A 19,664-nucleotide genomic window follows, 5' to 3' on the forward strand; every position below is an offset into this window, starting at 1 on the left:
TACGTGCCCAAGTTTATCCGCTTCCTTGATGGCGAAGAAATTGCAACTGCTGTTTGGTCGTTTTTTATGGAAATGAAATATCTTTTACTTACGGTACGAGGTGGTTGCAAGGTGCCGTGGTGGAGAAGAGTTTGTATCTCTTTAATTCTGACGAATTTAGCATGTGAACGAGACATGCACTCTACCCCTTCCTTACCTACCACCTAATTAATTATGCACAGAACGGAAACGAAAGGAAATAATGGTGGACCCTGCTAGTTGGTAAAATAGGGAGTGCAAATTCACAATAATTTAAGAAAAATCGTAATCTACTCAGAGTAAAAAAGGGAACTTTATCATAATAAACCACAGGAATGGGATTCTGCATATCTACGAAAATATATGTCGATTAAATATTACAATGAGATTTATTACTCATCAGAACATAAAGGCACATGATTATCATCACAGACAGTAGGTTATAGGGTAGGCTTTACTGAAGTGTTATGAGAATAACAGTCGGCTCGAGAACAAGGGACTCCTTACTCTCTGTGATGCAATAGATTGACGTTAATGACTGGAGGTCCTAATGAATCAAATATTACTCTCCTGACTATACAGCAGTATCTCGATTAGCAGTGAGATCTCAAATGGGATCACACGGAGAAACAAGCAAGGTGGATTTGTAGCAAAGCTAGCGCTCATGCTGTTGAGGACTTCAGTATAAAACTGATAGGTTCTACAATGCTGGAACCGCAAAATACTTCACCAGTCCTGAAATCTGTAGCGAGCCGTCGGTAGGCAGCGTTCTGATGATGTAGGCGCCGACTTCTGCTGTGCAGCAACTCTGTGTCAACCCTTGGCCTCAAACGCTGTCCGAGAATTCTAAGTTCTGCTGAAAAAATGCGACTAAGTCGCAAGGCCGTTCGACTCCAACGAAGATCAGATCCCGAATGCACTGCGCCAGCACAACGTTAGAGTGAAGCCAACATTGCTCAACTCCCTGCTATCCTCGAAAACCGCGAATCAACATTCAGTGCTGATTCCAAAATTCCCCCCACACTGTCTCAGAACATCATTCGCGCCAATAGCGACCGTTCCCTCCAATTTCGAGCTGGGATTTATGTCAACTAGCCTCATTTTAAGTTGACCGTTCATGCCTCTACTATTCAGCTGAGGACACTGAACTTGCCGTTTGACCGGCTACGAAAACAACCTGCCTAGAACACCGGCCCTCTGGCGCCAGAGAGTAGTGCCCAGCAGGGCACGGTCCACAAGTATTCTCAGAGTCGTGCAGACTCTGAGTCAGTCGTCGGCAGCAGTCTTCGTTTCAGACGCGCCGGAACGGTAAACACATGAACTGCGGTGACACTCAGGCGTCTCACGGGTCGTTTCGCTCTGCACACAATAGGCGAAACTCGACCGACATCAGTCGTTCCCCCAGGCGCTTAAGCCCATTGATGTACGACCCTCTCAGTATTCGCAGAAGTGCAGCCCCCCACCGGAAACGCAGTGTGCGGCGTCCTCCGTCGCTCGCCTCACACAGGCCACCCAGGGAAGTAACCCAACATGAATAGGAATCAAGTGAAAAGTATTTTAAGCTTTCAGTACAAATACTTTCATTACAACAACCTTATTCGGCCTGTTACCACTGTGCAATAACAACATTGATCAAATTTATGAAAATGAGAGACGATATGCAAAAGAGGGCATGGAACCTCTCATGGTAAAAAAAGCCTCATTGCTTTCGGGAGATGACCCTGACTGATATACAAAGGAAGACGCAGATTCTATATGTGCGACGTACTGTTTTGCTGAACACTCATAAAACTCACACATTCGTGTCTCGTTTATTTCTCTCTGTCTGTCCTGCTAGTCTTGATCCCCCTACTGATGTTGGTCGCATAAGTTATAAGTTAAAACACATTCATGACTCCTATCTTGCAGTGAGCTATTTAGGGGCTGATATTTTATGGAGACCTGTCCTCACCGTGGAATTCCTAGACTCGTTGGGAAGGAATGCCTTGCCCGAATCTCGTTGAAAGGGAATCGCCGAAAACAGCCTATACGACAGTTTGGTTCGATAGCAATCTTCCGATTTTGCTTATGAGTGTAGCAACCTCGAGGTGTAAGGTAGTTACGAATGAGCGACTTCCCCGTATTGGTCTTAGCGACACAGATTTATGTAGTCGTTGTACTATACGACATCGCTTTATTTGTGGAGATAATATGAAAACTGGCTTTGGGTCAGGACACAACTGCATTCCTTACTCGATCTTCTGAGAGAGTACACTATGGAAATGATACTGCACCCAGATTCTTCCTTCTTTCCACGGTCGAAAACCTATACCGTAATGTCGTTGCTGGGACACTTCGTTCACTATGTCGTAGAAGACGAGGGAAAAGATCACATACCCTTGAGGCAGTAAATGATCATTGCTTATTGGTCATGCTTGCTACTGCCTCGATATCGAGACCTCCTCGCCAACATGATGAATCTTGTTTTTCGTCTTCAAGGTCTTGGTTTTTCTGTTTTTCTGATGGCAGGATTTTCCCTTGTGATGTACGTTCCCTTCTGTTTTGCTCCGGCTTGTTCTCTCCTAGATTACCTGCTCGTTTTGTTTTTCTGTTTTGCTTCAGTGTCGCTCCAGTTCTACTGTAGAATGTGTATAGATGAAGCATATGTACACAAGAGCTTATAGAATCCTTGCAGTTAGACTAGAAGTTTTCTCTAGACGAAAGGCTTACTTTGCGATTTGGAATGTAATATCATTTTCTTGTCCATCTGCTTTTTAATTCTATATAAAACTAAAAAAATTGATATAAAATGAAAATTAAAAAAAAAAACTAGATGAATAATTTGTTGATACCTAACGCTACCTTGGTAGTGGTTTTTCGGGTATGTTCACTCCTTTTTCCTTTTCTCTTTTTTCATTATATTGTTATCATAATATTTTTTTCTCATATTTGCAGCTTATATTACTTGCTGATCCGACTATTGTCTTCTGAAGTTTCACAATAGTACAAGTAATACTCTGATAATAATAAAAAATGGTTAGGGTATCTGATTAGCGATCAGAATGTACTCGATCCCCGTTTCGAAACCCGCCACCGCTTAAATTTTGATTAAAAGTCAGCATTGGCGGCCAAAGACTTCCGGACAAGGTTTCCGCCTCATTCAGGCCATGTTAAAGCTGGTGGAGGCATTCTGCCAACGACCTTGTCAAAGTGGGTGGAGAAGCGGACAGAAGTTAAGGGCACTCTCTTGTACTTGGGGTGGGAAACTGCCCCTAAAGGCGGAAGAATCAGCAATGATCGATGGCATGAAGATGCAGAAGGCAATGGAAACCAACGCATTAAAGACAAACAATGTGGCCTGTATTTGAAAAGGTGTCATGATGATCTCTCCAATGGCAAAAGATTCCGGAATAGTCTTCCATTAGAAGCTCTGGGAGAGGACTGCCAAGTGGGAGGTGACCAAGAGAAAAACATTGGACAACCAACGGAAGCAGGACCGTTTTACGAGTCGGGGCGTGGAATGTCAAAATCTTGTGTGTGGTAAGGAAGCTAGAAAGCCTGAAAAAGAAAATGCGAAGCCTCAGTCTAGACGTAGTAGGGGCAGGGAAGTGAAACGGAAAGAAGACGAGGATTTCTGGTCGGATAAGTACAGTGTAATATCAACAGCAGCAGAAAACGGCATAACGAAAGTAGGATTCAGTGTGAATAGGAAGTTAGGGCAGAGAGTGTGTTACTGTGAACAGTTCAGTGATAGGGTTGGTTTTATTAGAATCGACAGCAAGCAAACACCAACAACGATAGTTCCGGTATACATGCCGAGGTCAAAAGCTAAAGAGGAAGAGGGCACTGAAAGGGTAATACAGTACGTAAAGGGAGATGCAAATGTAGTAGTCATGGGGTACTGGAATGCAGCTGTGGGGGAAGGAGTAGAAGGAAAGGTTACAGGAGAGTATGGGATTGGGACAAGAAATGAGAGAGGAGAAAGACTAATAGAGTTCTGTAATAAGTTTCAGTTAGTAATAGCAAATACTCTGTTCAAGAATCTCAAGAGGAGGAGGTACACATGGAAAAGATAGGGTCATACGGGAAGATAACAGTTAGATTACATCAAGGTCTGACAGAGATTTCGAAATCAGATACTGGATTGTAAGGCGTACCCAGGAACAGATATAGAGCCAGATGACATTGTAGTAGTGATGTTTAACACATTAGTCAGGAAGAAACAACACACAAAGAAATGGGATACGGAAATGCTAAGGAATGATGAGATACGCTTGACGTTCGCTAAGGCATTAGATACAGCAATAAGGAATAGCTCAGTAGGCAGTACAATTGAAGTGGAATGGACATCTCTAAAAAGGGCCATCACATATGTTGGAAAGAAAAGCACAGGTACAAATAAGGTAACTGCGAAGAAAGTGTGGGTAACTGATGTAATACTTTAGTTGACCAATGGAAGTAGGAAATACAAAAATGTTCCGGGAAATTCAGGAATACAGAAATACAAGCCGTTGCGGAATAAAATAAATACTAAGCGCGAGGAAGCTAAGACGAAATGGATGCATGAAAAATGTGAAGAAATAGCGAATGACTGTCGGAACGACTGGCTGAGCATATAAGAAAGTCAAAGCAACTTTCGGTGAAATGAAAAGCAAGGATGGTAACATTAAGAGTGCAACGGGAATCCCACTGCCAAATGCAGAGGAGAGAGCGGAAAGGTGGAGAGAGTACATTGGAGGGCTCTAGGAGGGTGAAGATTTGTCTGATGTTATAGAAGAAGAAACAGGAGTCCATTCACAAGGGATCCAGTATCAAAATCAGACTTTAAGAAATCTTTGGAGGACTTAAGATAAAATAAGGCAGAAGGGCTAAATAACATTTCATAAGAATTTCTGAAATAGTTGGGGGAAGTGACAATTAAACGACTATTCACGTTGGTATGTAGAATGTATGTCTGGCGACATACCATCTGACTTTCGGAAAAATATCATCCACTAAATTCCGAAGACTGCAAGAGCTGACAAGGGCGAGAATTATCGCACAATCAGCTGAACAGCTCATGCAACCAAGTTGCTGGCAAGAATGATATACAGAAGAACGGAAAAGGAAACTGAGGATGTGTTGCATGAAGGCCAGTTTGGCTTTAGGAATGATAAAGGCTCCAGAGAGGCAATTCTGAGGTTGCTGTAGATAATGGAGGCAAGACTAAACTAAAACCAAGACAGGTTCATAGGATTTCTCGACCTGGACAAAGTGTTAGACATTTTAAATTGGTGTGGGGTGTTAGAAATTCCAAGAAAAATAAGCGTAAGCTATAGGGAGATACGGTAATATACAATATGCACAAGATCCAAGAGGGAATAATAAGAGAGGACGACCAAGAAAAAAGTGCTGGAATTGAAACTGGTGTAAGACAGGGATGTAGTCTATTGCCCTTACTGTTCAATATGTACGTCGAAGAAGATATGATTAAAATAAAAGAAAGGTTCAGGAGTGTAATTCCAGGTGAAAGGATGATATGATTCGCTGCTGACATTACTATCCTGAGTGAATGTGAAGAAGAATTACTTGATGTACTGAATAGAATGAACAGTCTAATGAGTACAGAATACTGATTGAGAGTAAATCGAAGAAAGACGAAAGTAATGAGCAGCAGCAGCAATGCGAACAGCGGGAACCTTAACGTCAGCATTTATGGTTACGAACTGAATGAAGTTAATCAATTCTACTACCTAGGTAGCAAAAAAACCCATGACGGATGGAGCAAGAAGAACATTAAAAGCAGACCAGCGCTGGAAAAAAGGGCATTCCTATCCAAGAGAAGCCTACTAGTATCGAACATAGGCTGTAATTTGAGGAAGAAATTTCTGAGAAGGTAAGTTTGGAGCCCAGCATTGTATGGTAGTGAAACTTGGATTGTGGGAAAACCGTAACCGAAGACAATTGAAGCATTTGAGATGTGGTACTACAGAAAATTAGATAGCCTGATAAGGTAAGAAATGAGCAGGTTCTACGCAGAATCGGAGAGGAAAGGAATATGTAAAAAACATTGTAAGGAGAAGTGAAATTTGTTAAGACATCAGGAAATGACTTCCATGGCGCTAAAAAGAGCTATAGAGGGCAAAATAAATAGAGGAAGACAGTGGTTGGAATAGAGGACGTAGGTTCCAAGTTCTACTCTGCGATGAAGAGATTACCACAGAAGAGAAATTCGTGGCGGATCGCAACCAACCAGTCAGAAGACAGATGACTTAAAAAAAAAAAAAAAGGTGGCTCTGGTAGCGAAAGAATGTTAATCAGCATGTGAATTGCTCATGTTAGTGTGTCATTGTAAGATAAAAATCAGAATATATAGTGGTTTTCCTTTTCCAGTGGAGATTCTTTAAACATAATGTTCAAAATTCCACATTTGCTGAACGTTTATTCATTATTAATATTTCCATTAAAGATCTGTGAGAAACCGTAATTTCTCCCGAGAAGATAAGGGGGGCGGAAATTGGAGTTATGTGATGAACTGGAAGTTTTTAAACACTTAGTATCGTAACATGTTAAGTGATCAATTTAAACATGCGAGTTGACAGTTTCTTGAAGATTTTAAATTGATAATCCCACTGTTTGCTGTAGATACAGTTCGTTTGGTGGTCTCTACTTGTCATTCGTTGTTATCAAATTACTATTTCCAATTTCTATGTTTCTGTAAAACATTTTATCTCTTTCGATTTATGCTCCTTTTTACTGTTACAACTCGTTTTTGGTATTCCCCCTTCTCCTCCATACCTCCAATCTTAATGCATTTTTGGTACCAAAAATTTTTTCTCATTCTCTTTTCGGTACAAAGTGACTGATAGTCTGCAGTTTATCTGTCTGCTATGCGCATATGTTTTCACGCAGGCATGCCACCTGCCTATGTTTCCTATTTCGTGCACTGCGACAATTTTGTCTGTCGCTGCACGGTACCAGCCACATATGGGCATTTAGTGTCGTTACACTGCCATTCAATTCCACGTACATTTTAATGTGAAGACTTTTATGCTTCGCGCAGCAACAGTAGAAATGTTTTTAATAGATTTTATTTGGGTTTACTGATGGTTACACATACCATGTTACTTGAAATGAGCTTCTACACTCTGACATTTGTCGTCGCAGATATGTGATTTTACGAGTAAGTAATTGTTATGCTGTTATCCAGTGGCTTTGTACATCCTTGTATCTTGATAGTTCTTTTTAACTATGCTGTAAAAAATTTCCTCATTAGGTTCATGTACTTCTGAAGGAGACAATTTTTAATCGTTAGAACCATATTCGAAATTTGTTAATGATCACTCACACCTGCAACAGCTCAGCTGATTTTTTCAAGTCGTCCATTTACATGCACTGTTGCTGAACGACATCTATGTTTAAAAAAAGGACTGTGTCGAAGTAGTGGGAAACGTTGGTCCTTAAGGAATGTCATAAGCCTTCATGTCAGCCACGCAGGCTCCAGCCGAAACCCATTTAGGTGGTTTAAGGAAAACCAGGTCATCACTCCGAGACAGTAAACAAACTCGTTTCCGCAGATACTGGCTCTGGCGAACGCGTTACTCACAGGTATAGTACAAGGGCACCACCATGAAATGATACAATGGTAGGAAGTGATCGACGATGAGGGACAGTAAAGTGCTGATGGAGAAGGGGTGGCCGATCACGCCGGGGGTGCCGATGGACTTCACAGGAGATGCCTAGTTTGTCAGCTCGCAGAGACGGCCCCGCTTTCTGCTGGAGAGCCCTCCGCCGGCTCGGCTGTGACGCGTTTCCTCGTTACGGCACTGCGGCCGCAGACGCCTCGAGGGCGTCTTAAGGCCACCCCCGCTGCCGCCCCCAGCGCCTCCCGGCGTGCCTTGTCCCGCGCCACTTGAGAGCCTTCCCGGGCGGCGCCTGCCCTGACGAGCCCCCACACGGCACTTCCTTCCTTCCTTCCTTCCGTCTTACCGGGGATCGGGCGGACGGCGGCGACGGCGGCCGCGCACTCGTGTCGCCCTCGCCGTGGTGGGGCGAGGCGGGGCACGGCTGGGTCTGCCGGCGGCTAACGGCTTTATGAGGGCCGTAACGACGCTCTTCAGCCCTCGAGGGGCCCCGGACGCCGCCTGTCCGGCCGGACACTGCTGCTGCGCACGCCGGGGGCAAACGAGCGCGCATTGACGCCGCCTGCCGGCGCCACCTGCCAGATGCACCGCGACTCACCGCCTCTGCCGGCTAGCCCCAAAGCGAGGGGAGCTCCCTGGCCCCACGTCTAGGGGAACCTCCAGACAATGCCTCGTTACCAGTACTCCAGCCCAGGGCACATTACACGGGTCCACCGCCACTCCTGTCCTAAACGCTGTCCGCACACGGACTATGCTTTCGAACGTCGACGTTTACAGTGCCGCGTTCCATGTGCTCCTAAATGCACAGAAACGATGCGACCTGTGCATACTGTGCATACAGAGCCCAGTTAGAAGAGAAGGCCAGTGGAATACACTTTACTGAAAGGATCACTCCAAAGAAATCCTTCAGTTAAAATTGGGGACACAAACATCAAACGAGCACACATTACGCGGTATCTTGGGGTACACATAGATGAAAAATTGAATTTGCACGAACACATAAGGCTAACAACAGACAAAGTGTTGTGTACATAGTTCCGCGTAGTCAGCGCGTACACAACTTTCCCACTAGAGCGCGCCCCGCTATGTACAACAGCGCAGGCGCAGCGCTCGTCCGTCTCCGCACTACGAGATGGCGCTGTCTTAGAGACGGACCAAATTCTGCTTCCGCCGATCCGCGTATTAATATGTAACGCAGCCAATGAGATTGCTGCTAATGTAGAACCTTTTCTCCTCGCGGATCACGCTCGCGCAGTGATAGCTGAATGCGCGAGGTATTATAACGAGTGTACAGACCTCCGATTAGTCAGTCTGCATTAGTCTATAGTCAAGTTTCAGTCTGCACCTAATAAGATTACCATATTCCTGTACATAGCCATGAAGAGAAATGTATAGACATTCTGTCAACTATCAGAGATATGTGAGAATAAGATTAACGTACCAAGACCAAAGGAACTTCAGATTGTCAATTGTAAACAGCATCCAGAATCAAGTTAAATAATTTCTATGCTTCTTATTATTTTAATAAATGTGTGTGAAAATTATTCAAGTTCTGTTTAAAGTTGGTCACCGTCAATCTGCTACTCCAAGCGTACAAGTGGCATTTCTATCGTCTGACCTAATGGCAGAAGATAAACACGCCACGATAAGACCACGAGACATATTGCTGACACTCGCCTACTTCGGTAGAGCGACAAGTCAAATAATCTGATGGTGTGTGTACCGAAGGTCGTACAGTACGCACACCACACAAAGCAGAAAATATACTACACAAACTGGCGAGGCTAAATTCAAGACAGTACAGACTACCTCTACCAGTCATGCGTACATACCACTGTGCTCTCTTCGAATCAGCACTCAGCTTCGCAGCTAGCACGTGGGCACATAGCCCGAACGTGGTCACCAACAAAGCATTGGTCAGACGAGGGCAGAGAAGTGTCCTACTTAGGCTATCCGGAGTCTTCGGTACCACCTCAGCGGATGCACTGTGTGCGGTGCTCGGAATATGCCCCATAGATATCACGATCAAATACAGAGCTGCAAGGAACTGGTTAAAGGTGGGGAGACTAGATAAGGTACACACAATAACCGGTGTGCCGATAGAGACGATACGTCACCTTAAAAGTTGGCGTTTGGATACATGGCAAGGTGAGTGGGATGTAAGTGATAAGGAACGTAGACTGCACGACTTCTTCCCTGACATAAGGGAGCGGTTGAGAATGAGACATATCGATCCCAGCCGCGATATGGTACATTTCTTAACCGGACACGGACCTTATCCCACTCACTTAAACCGTGTGAGTCTGAGGCGGACACCTACAGGCACATCCGGGGAAGAAGGTTCCCCAGAAAACACTGTCTTTTTCTGCGGGCAATACGCGAAAAATAGACATACACTACACTTAGACTACACAGGTACAGACATTGATATATACACAGCAATAACAGACGAAGAACAATAGGCACAATTAAACGCAGTGACAAACAGTATTTCAAAAACAACAATTGAAGAGTACATGCGAACACGACATTACAGACATGCCTATGTGCAGCGTAACAACAATCTCCAGAGGATGGACAGCGATAGCCACAGTGACAGCGAAAATAGTAACAATGAGGAGGAACAGGAGGAGAAAGCTGAGATGAGACAGTAAATAAGCAAAAGTGCTGGCGATCTAGCCAAGAAAACACCAAATGTTGTACATGGATGTGCACCTAAAGTAGTTAATACATAGGATTAGTAATAAATAGGATAAGCAACATTATTTCTCTACTAATAACCATTTGTATGTGTGTGTATGTGAGTGTGAGTGAGTGACTGGCGGTCAACAGCTCGAAGAAACCATTCCGAGGTATTCACCGTCAGTCACATTCGGTGATGGTATTAACAAATCTCTCCGCTACCCTATTTTCTTTTTATATTCTCCTTAGAAAACAATAAAATTTTATTTATATTTCAACCTTAAATTATTGTTATTTTGAAAAGTATCATTCTTTGTAAATGTTGTAGATAAAACAAAAGAAAAGAAAACTGTAAAAAGATGAAAAACGAAAATTGTAAGATGTACGACCTGTTTTAAACATCAGGTAACACGTCTATAATTTGGCAATAAATAAATAATACTTTACGTCTTTTCTTAGTGGTATACAAGACCACAGCGCGCTCCAACGGCAGTTGTCGACTGTATCTGGCTCCCACATCACACTGTTTCGAAATGGACTAGCGTAAAAGTCCTGTGTTAGTTGTATTGAAAGATGCTAAGCCCTTGTTGGCTTGTCCGCTTCCTTGTTTATGATGTTTATCAGACACTCGAAATATCACCCATGGGGCCGAAGCGATTAAAGTCGTGCAGTAACGTATGATCGGATGCTGTGTACTCTAAATGCATTTTTTCTGCTTAACTTGAATGTTGACTCTGGTATCGTTTCTATATTTTTTAGCCAATCTGAGAGTGTGGCCGCTCTGCGACAGGCGGTGTGGTTGAGATAATCCCGTGTGGTCGGTCTACAGAATTCCGAGAAGGCGGCCGGTAGGTACAAATATCGGGCCGGGCTGACGACAGAGGCGACCGCTGGGGAACGGTCGGCTGTATGCCTTTGCCTGGATATCGCGGCCAGTGGAGCAAGTGGCTGGGTCTCCGGAAAATACACTGCTTAGCAGCGCTTACTGGTCGCCGTCTCAGCGTCAGACATACTCATTGTGAGAGTGGCCGTTTCAAAACTTGATTTCTGACACTGTGGGTGCTTGACAGATAGGCACCACACGTACACGCTGTTTAGCAGTTCTCAGTTGCAGTTTCTAACGCCTCAGACCTCCTGCATCAGGCAAAAAAGGAGAGAGATGAATGGAGGGCCTGGAGATGGCTCATGCTTACGTCATAAAGGGCCACTCAAATATGGCGGCAAGTATCCCAGTGGAGATGGAGTTTCAGTGGTGGTTCTGGAGGGGCTGTACGTGGTGTACGGTATGGGAATCATTGGCGTATGACCCGACGCATAACCTACCGAAGTGCAGGAGCGTGGAGGAACCGAGGCTAGCTAGTTTTGAGAGCTGGTGCGTTGAGGAAAGATTTCGGAGAATCTCGTCTGAGCCGCCAGAGAGAGGTCGTGGCATCTGTCCTACACCACCAGAATGAGTGTTCCATCGTGGGGCAGAAGACCAAATTATTGGTCGACATAGGAGTGATTACTGTCACGACAGCCTGGACAGAGTTTTACAGATCCCGTTCGCAATTGTCGGTCGGAATAAGTTACCTTCTGAATAAGTGACCTGTTGGGAAATTATCCGCGGCTGCGTTTCATAACGAATGTTGTCTACAGCCTGCAGAGCAGCCAAGTACTGATAGCTATCTACCCATGACCCGACTTCTGAGTTTGGTAAAGTGTTCACAGCCCCAGCAAAGTAGGGACTTGTTCATTCATGCTGTCGCTCTCACCCGCATGCACTATTACATTGTGGCCACACCAGAAATTATTGCACGTGTGAAACTGTAGATGAGTAATCTCACTCCATCACTGCTGCATAGCGTAGTTGGGTTTTTAATCCATTTGAAATTCCATCCTGCTCACAATAGAACGTAGAGAACGGTGGGTACATAGGAGACTCATTTGACTTTGTCAGCAGCCCATTCTCAGATACATTTTTTTGTCGATTATATTACAGAATTATTTCGTTGTTGTCTCTGTGTCCTAGGATAATAAATATTATAGTGATATCCAATCTGATTGTCATTTCAGAAGTTAAGGTACCAGGGTTAATTTCCTTTCTCTGAATTTTTGGGGGATATTAAATTATAATCAAAATGCACTGATGTCCAAAATTAAAGAAACAAAATGAAATTTTGCAAAGTTACATTTTTTTGTCATAAAACAGTATAAACAGGTAATAGTAAAGTAGAAACAATGTAATGAATACAGAACGCAAAGAAGTCCAACATGCATAACGGCAGATATAAGTATCCTACGTTTTTTCCAAAGGTTTTTCACACACATTCCGACAACCAGTTAATGTGCTCAGTATGGGTTGTGGCCACCTCTGGCAGCAATACAGGCCTGAAAACAATGGGCATGCTATGAATGATGTCATAAGCCTCTTGTTGAGGCAGTAACGCGCAATCTTCCTGCAGAGCTGCTTATAGTCTTGGAGAGTGGTTCGTGGACGCAGACGTGACGCAAGCCGTATCCCTAGTGCATCCCAGACAAGCGCTTTGGGATTCAAATCGGGAGAGCGAGCAGGTCACGCCATGGGTTCAAGAAAATATCAACCACGCATGTTCTATGAGGTCGGAGATTGTCGTCCATCAATACGACATCTGAGCCCACAGCACCTCGCAACAACCGCAGATGAGGTCCAAAGATCTCGTCACGATACCTCACAACAGTTAAACCTTGCCGATTCACTCGCACAATTACATGAAGAGGGGTTAGTGTGTAAACATAATCCCTGCCCACACTATTAGGGATCCTTCTCGATCTCCGTCTCTTTCCACAATGTTTGGGTCCGGATATCGTATTCCACGTCCCATCCAGATGCGAATGCGCCAAGAAACAGTCTCCAGACCAAGTCGGGACTCATCTGTGAAAACAACATTGGCCCACTGTTCGACTGGCCAGGTTCCACGTTGATGACTCCACTGTAGACGTTCCCTTCCATTAAGTTACGTCAGAGTTACACATACAACATATCCCCAGTAATAAAGGCCATTCTGCGGAAGACTTCTGTATATAGTTTTCCTCGTCACAGCACGTCCAGTGGGTGCTGCGATGTGAGATGCCGGTTGCTGTGGAGTATTATGGCGGTACCGTCATGCCCTTTCCGGCAAAATACCGCCTCTCTTTCAGATATCACACTTGGTCGGCCCTGCCCTGGTCTTCGGATACACTTTCGGTCTCTGTAAATTTTGATTACATCCTAGAAACAACAGAACGATTCACATTAAGCGATCGGCCCAAATCAGTTTTCGACAGGCCTGCTTCCTTTCTTTGTACGGCCGGCCACTGCAGAGAGTCTGGTAGGCATCTTCTCTGTGCGATACTGCACAATCTTGTGAATGTGGAACTACCTGGCAAACACTACCTCGTTTCATGCAAGCCCTGACATCATCGTTGGCATGGTTATCCTTTGTCCAGAACAGGACCATACGAACATCTGATTGACAGTATGTTTATACTGTGGATTAGACACAGGATGGAGGAATAGCGGTTCGTTTCTTTAATTTTTTACACCAGCGTATATTATGGTGCAAAGTGTCAACTTTTGAACTACTCACTCAGGGGCCCAAATAGTTTCGTCCAGTGTTAATTATTATCCACTGCATAATAGACAAAGTAGTACCTCAAGGAGGCGTAGGGTTAAATGTAATTCCCATCGCGATGCAAATTTATATAAAATCAGGAGAACATCTTACCTCTTCACCCTGGCACCCCATACTATAAAACCACGCATAGCCTCTCTTGTCCATATGCTAATTATGTTGATCTGTCGCTAGTATACACAAATAAAAAATTAAATATCCATGAACATGTTCAAAGGCAAAAAAGGAAAGTACCATGTTCAGTCAATAAGGGCCTCTTTACAGCATTTGACACACAAAACTTAATACAAGAAAGTGCAAAATGTCATAGTGCTAATAGTTCCGATTGTCTTGTAGATGAACCCAATCAAACAAATCCACTCCTTAGAGTGCACTCACATTTACGAATCATCTAAACTAGTAGGGAAATAGATGCAAATTAATTAAATTGACCACTTAATAACCCCCACCTCCTGATGAGATCATGGGTTTTCCCCAACCAGCATGTGGGTACCTTCACCAAACCCCTCTGGGAAATCCTGAGCGCTTGCCCATTCGTTCCCTCTCCCAGTTTCTCCTCCTTTCCTCCGACTACCTCGCACACCCCTGGGAATGAAGGGAAATCATTCAGTTTGTGTTGAGCTGCCATGCTGGGAGGATCAATATCGAATTTATTTATTTAAACAATTAGGAATGATCTCAACAGAGGATGTCCCTCCCATCACCCCCTCCTAGAAAAAAACTGCGCGAAAAATCACTCTGCTGGATTGTTGGACTGTGAGGGAGTCACAACAGTACGCGAATATACTGTCAATCACATTGCATTAAATAATTTAAGGCATTGGAATATAGTTTAAATAATGGTAATATAAAATTTGACACATTGTATTAAACATTTAAGGGCATTGGAATATAGTTTAAATAATTGGAATATAAAATTTAATATGTTCACCTTCAGGTTCAGAGACAAAGAGACCTAGTTTGCCACATCACCACCAGAGAGCACTATTGGCCCCCTGACCCACTCTCCTCTCCCTCACTCCCTTCACTACCAATCTGCCTCTCCTCCTCCACTTTTGAGGGGGCTTCAGTCTGTGCGGATAGGACATCTTAATTTTGTATAATCTGTTCAATGGACGATATGTCTGTGTTGGCCATATAGAGTTTAATAGCTAAATTAGCTGTAATCATGCAGCTGAGGACTGTGCCCATAGCTGCCTGCACAATGCTAGGAAGGCGAATGTATAAAGAAGACAAAAACACTTCATGAAATAATGAATAAGCAGCAGGATGGGCTAAGTTACAATTCACAATGACAAATACTTGTGCTGGAACTGTAGACCATTTGACAGAAGTCCAACCAGTCTTCCGAAACACAAGTGGTGAAATGCTTATCCACTCCAGTTCAAGCATCCATTTGTAAAATTGAGGAGCGGGGATAATTTTAATAAGTGTACTACATGAAAACACACAATAGCTCCATACATGAAGAATGGAAAAGAAAACTAACGGATTCCAGTTCCATTTTTTCCGTCATTCAACTGCATTTTCTTTGTCTGTGTGAATGCTTATTGCTTCTTCTTCTTCTTTGTTCAGCGGTGATGGCTGACGCGTCCAGACCAGCATCAGCAACGACATCAGGCTTGTCAGGACCTGCAGTGACCTCCGACACATCAGGACAAGCATCTGAATTGGCACCGTGGGATCCTGTTGCACACATGGTCAGCATGCCGGAGTGGGACAATGATGTGCTGTTGTCTATACGACTCAGTGATGAATACACCAAGCCTGTCCCTGAATTGCACAACTGTGCTGGTGATCCTACCCTACACGGTACAGGTAGTACTGGCTGCCACTATATGAGCCATCTCAGAAGATTCTCATGTCACTGCAATGAGGATAAGGTGTAGACACTTGCTTTTTGCCTCAACATACATTTTAACATCCACAGGTTTAAAACATATGATATCAGTATATTAGCAACTGTAGAAACCAATGAGAGTGGTGTGTTGTTAGAAAAAGAGATTTGTCTAAAAATCTTCAAAGGCAGTCTACTGTTCGTAAAAGGGATAAAATGAAATGTGTTGGAGCCTGTGTCAGTCAGCAGATGGACACCGAGCACTAGCCATCTCGTTCCACACCAGACATTAAATGTGATGCTCTAATTCTCAACTACAATTTTTCATGATGACGCAACACTCCTGTGAAATCAAGGAACACAATCATTTATGTGCAACACTCCACCATTACAATCAAATTCGGTCTAGTGATGTCATTATCATGTACCTTGGAAAGACTCAACAGACAACTGCACTGTGTAAAATGTGTGTACCAAGTCATTGTAGACTATCTCCGAATGTGTAGTGTGCATGCTAACGATTTACACCAATGTAACAATACAGTTTCGTGATGGCTGGGTGTTGTGTGCTGTTCTTAGGTTAGTTAGGTTTAAGTAGTTCTAAGTTCTAGGGGACTGATGACTATAGATGTTAAGTCCCATAGTGCTCAGAGCCATTTTTTTGAACAATACAGTTCCGAATGAAACTAAAAGATAGTCAATAAGTTTAAGAGAAATTTAAGCCGAATTTCACGCATTCAAGAAACTGTTATTCGGTGAATTCTGTACAGGAGTGACGGTGAATAAGGAACCTGTTGAGTTTTCAGATGCACGTCATCCAGTGTATAATTTTCGAATAATACACACATCATAATAAGTTTTGCATCACCCCAGTTCCCAGAACTCCTGAAGACAGACGTTGACTGTGGATATTGTATCACAGACATAGTCCCTTTGACTGTTCAGAGATGTCACTAAACCTGCCGAAAGATGTTAACAACCATTCATGAGCAACACCTATTAGATGGAGGGTGTCAGACAGCCGATCAGTTCGAGCCATCCCACCCTGAAGGAGGTACACGGCTCGTGTCGTCTGCAGTTCCACCATGCATAGAAGATCAATATCGCATCTCAATGGTGTCCACGTTGTTATTTTGTGCTAGGAATGGCCATCAACAAGGGAAGTGTCCAGGCTCGTCGAAGTGAACCAAAGCCATGTTGTTCGTACATGGAGGAGATGCAGAGAGTCAATAACTGTCGATCACATGCCTCGCTCTGGGCACCCAACGCCTACTACCGCGGTGGATGACCGCTACCTGCGAATTTGGCTCGGAGGAACCCTGACAGCAACGACACCATGATGAATAATGCTTCTTGTGCAGCCACAGGACGTCGTGTTACGACTCAGACTGTGCGCAGTAGGCTGCACGACACGCAACTTCATTCCCGACGTCCATGGCGAGGTCCATCTTTGCCATCACGACACCATGCAGCGCGGTACACATGGACCCCACAACATACCGAATGGACGATCAGGATTGACATCACGTTCTCTTCACCGATGACTGTCGCATATGCCTACAACGAGACAATCGTCGGAGTCATGTTTAGAGGCAACCCAGTCACGCTGAACTCCTTACACACACTATCAAACGGTTCAAATGGCTCTGAGCACTATGGGACTTAACACCTGTGGTCATCAGTCCCCTAGAACTTAGAACTACTTACTCTAACTAACCTAAGGACCTCACACACAGCCATGCCCGAGGCAGAATTCGAACTTGCGACCGTAGCGGTCACGCAGTTCTATACTGAAGCGCCTAGAATCGCACGGCCACACCGGCCGGCGACACAGTATCCAGCGACTGCAGCAAGGTGGAGGTTCCCTGCTGTTTCGGGATTGCATTATGTGGGGACGGCATAGGCCCCTGGTGGCCATGGAAGACGCCTAAACGGCTGTTCAATACGTGAATACCATCCTCCGACCTATAGTGCAACCATATCGGCAGCATATTGGCGAGGCATTCGCCTTCATGGACAACAATACGCGCCCCAATCGTGCACATCATTGAATGACTTCCTTCAGGATAGCGACATCATCGACTAGAGTGGCCAGCATGTTCTCTGAACCCTGTCGAACATGCCTGGTATAGATTGAAAATGGTTGTTTGTGGGCGTCGTGATCCACCAACTACTCTGAGGGATCTACGCCGAATCGCCGTTGAGGTGTGGGGCAAAGTTGACCAACAGTGCCTTGATGAACTTGTGGATAGTGTGCAACGACGAATACAGGCATGTATCAATGCAAGAGAACTTGCTACTGGGTATTAGAGGTACCGATGTGTACAGAAATCTGGACCACCACCTCTGAAGGTCTCGCTGTATGGTGGTACAACATGCAATGTGTGGTTTTCATGAGCAATAGAAAGGACTGAAATGATGTTTATGTTGATCTCTATTCCAATTTTGTGTACAGATTCCGGAACTCTCGGAACCGAGGTGATACAAAACTTTATTTGATGTATGTATAATACTAACGTATTTTATTTGAGTCAAACATATTCCAGAATCCAGAAAAAAGTTAGTGAGGGACAATGCAAACCCCAATACAGCTTTCAAACAAGACAATTTGTATCTAAACACGTTTAGCATGCACATGTAGCAACCAACATACCATTCTGTGATTTTGCAAAGATATGTGCAGATTGCTGGAATCAAGCACTGTTTCTTTTTATTGATAAATTAAGTAATGGTAGTATAACGGAACTTCCGCGAGTTTAGCTATAAAAAAGTTATGTGTATCTTAGTATACAATATGGACAAGTTCGTACACATGTCAGCCACTCAGCCAGGCATGAGACGTTTGCCTAGACGGAGAATCGCGTCTGTACATAGATGGAAAATTACAGTCTCTCGAACTTAAAGTGAAGGATCTAGAGATGTACGCCGAGACTCTTCTGAGAGTGATCAACGAATTAGATGCTACGGTTAAGGAACTAGAGACATGAACCAGCATCATTCTGAGAAAGAAGGTAGGTGTAGAATTTGATGGAATTGAAAGGAAAGTTCATGACTTAACTCTGAAGGTTGAGCGAAATGTACATAAGGGGCAGCCTGTGAAGCAGGCTGCTTAGTATATAGCAAGATGTCAACTAAGCATAAGGTCATCGCTGGATGTAAGGGCGTTCGAGAGAAGTTATACACGCTAAGGTTAGGTCATTTGGATCAAGATCAGACTCTGTGAGAAACGTTTAAATCAGTTTCTGAGTCTCTCGACGAACTCTCAAAGAGATTACACAACGACGACGGTGATGCTACTGCCAGTTCCATTAACTGCCACAGTGATGCTAAGATCGACAAAACATTCGGAGTCGTTGATTATTGAATGCCCCCCGTGATTTTGAATTAGTGATTGATAAGAAATATGTATTTCCCCAACGCTCTGAGGGTTGTGAGTGTTAGCGATGTTGGCACATTTCATTGTAGTTGTAGTTGTATTCTCGACGCCCTTGCTTGACACAGCCCTGTCTAATTTTACTATTACTCTCGCATGCTCACAGAACGGTTTTGGATGCGCTTCGTATTAAGGAAGGCATAGTAAGTTTAATGAACTGCGCTGTTCTTACAACTGTGACTGCTAGGCAAAGCTTACGGCGGTTTCTCTCGGCCGGTGGTTGGCTGTCATCGGAGTAACGCAGTCTACGCCCTCACATCCACCCACGCGCTAACGCCCCAGCGATGCTCGGCTGTCTTCCCGCCCCAGGCGTTCACTCTCCCTTTCTCCATTATATCGCGGGGCGACTGATTCGATTGAGGGTGGTGCCAGCGAGGAAAAAGAGGGAACGAACGCGTAGGAGCGGGGGATGGGGGACGGCGGCAGCGGTGGCGGCGGCGGCGGTAACGTCTCTCTCGGAC

This window comes from Schistocerca nitens, chromosome 9, assembly GCF_023898315.1.
Source record: "Schistocerca nitens isolate TAMUIC-IGC-003100 chromosome 9, iqSchNite1.1, whole genome shotgun sequence".
NCBI classification, from domain to species: domain Eukaryota; kingdom Metazoa; phylum Arthropoda; class Insecta; order Orthoptera; family Acrididae; genus Schistocerca; species Schistocerca nitens.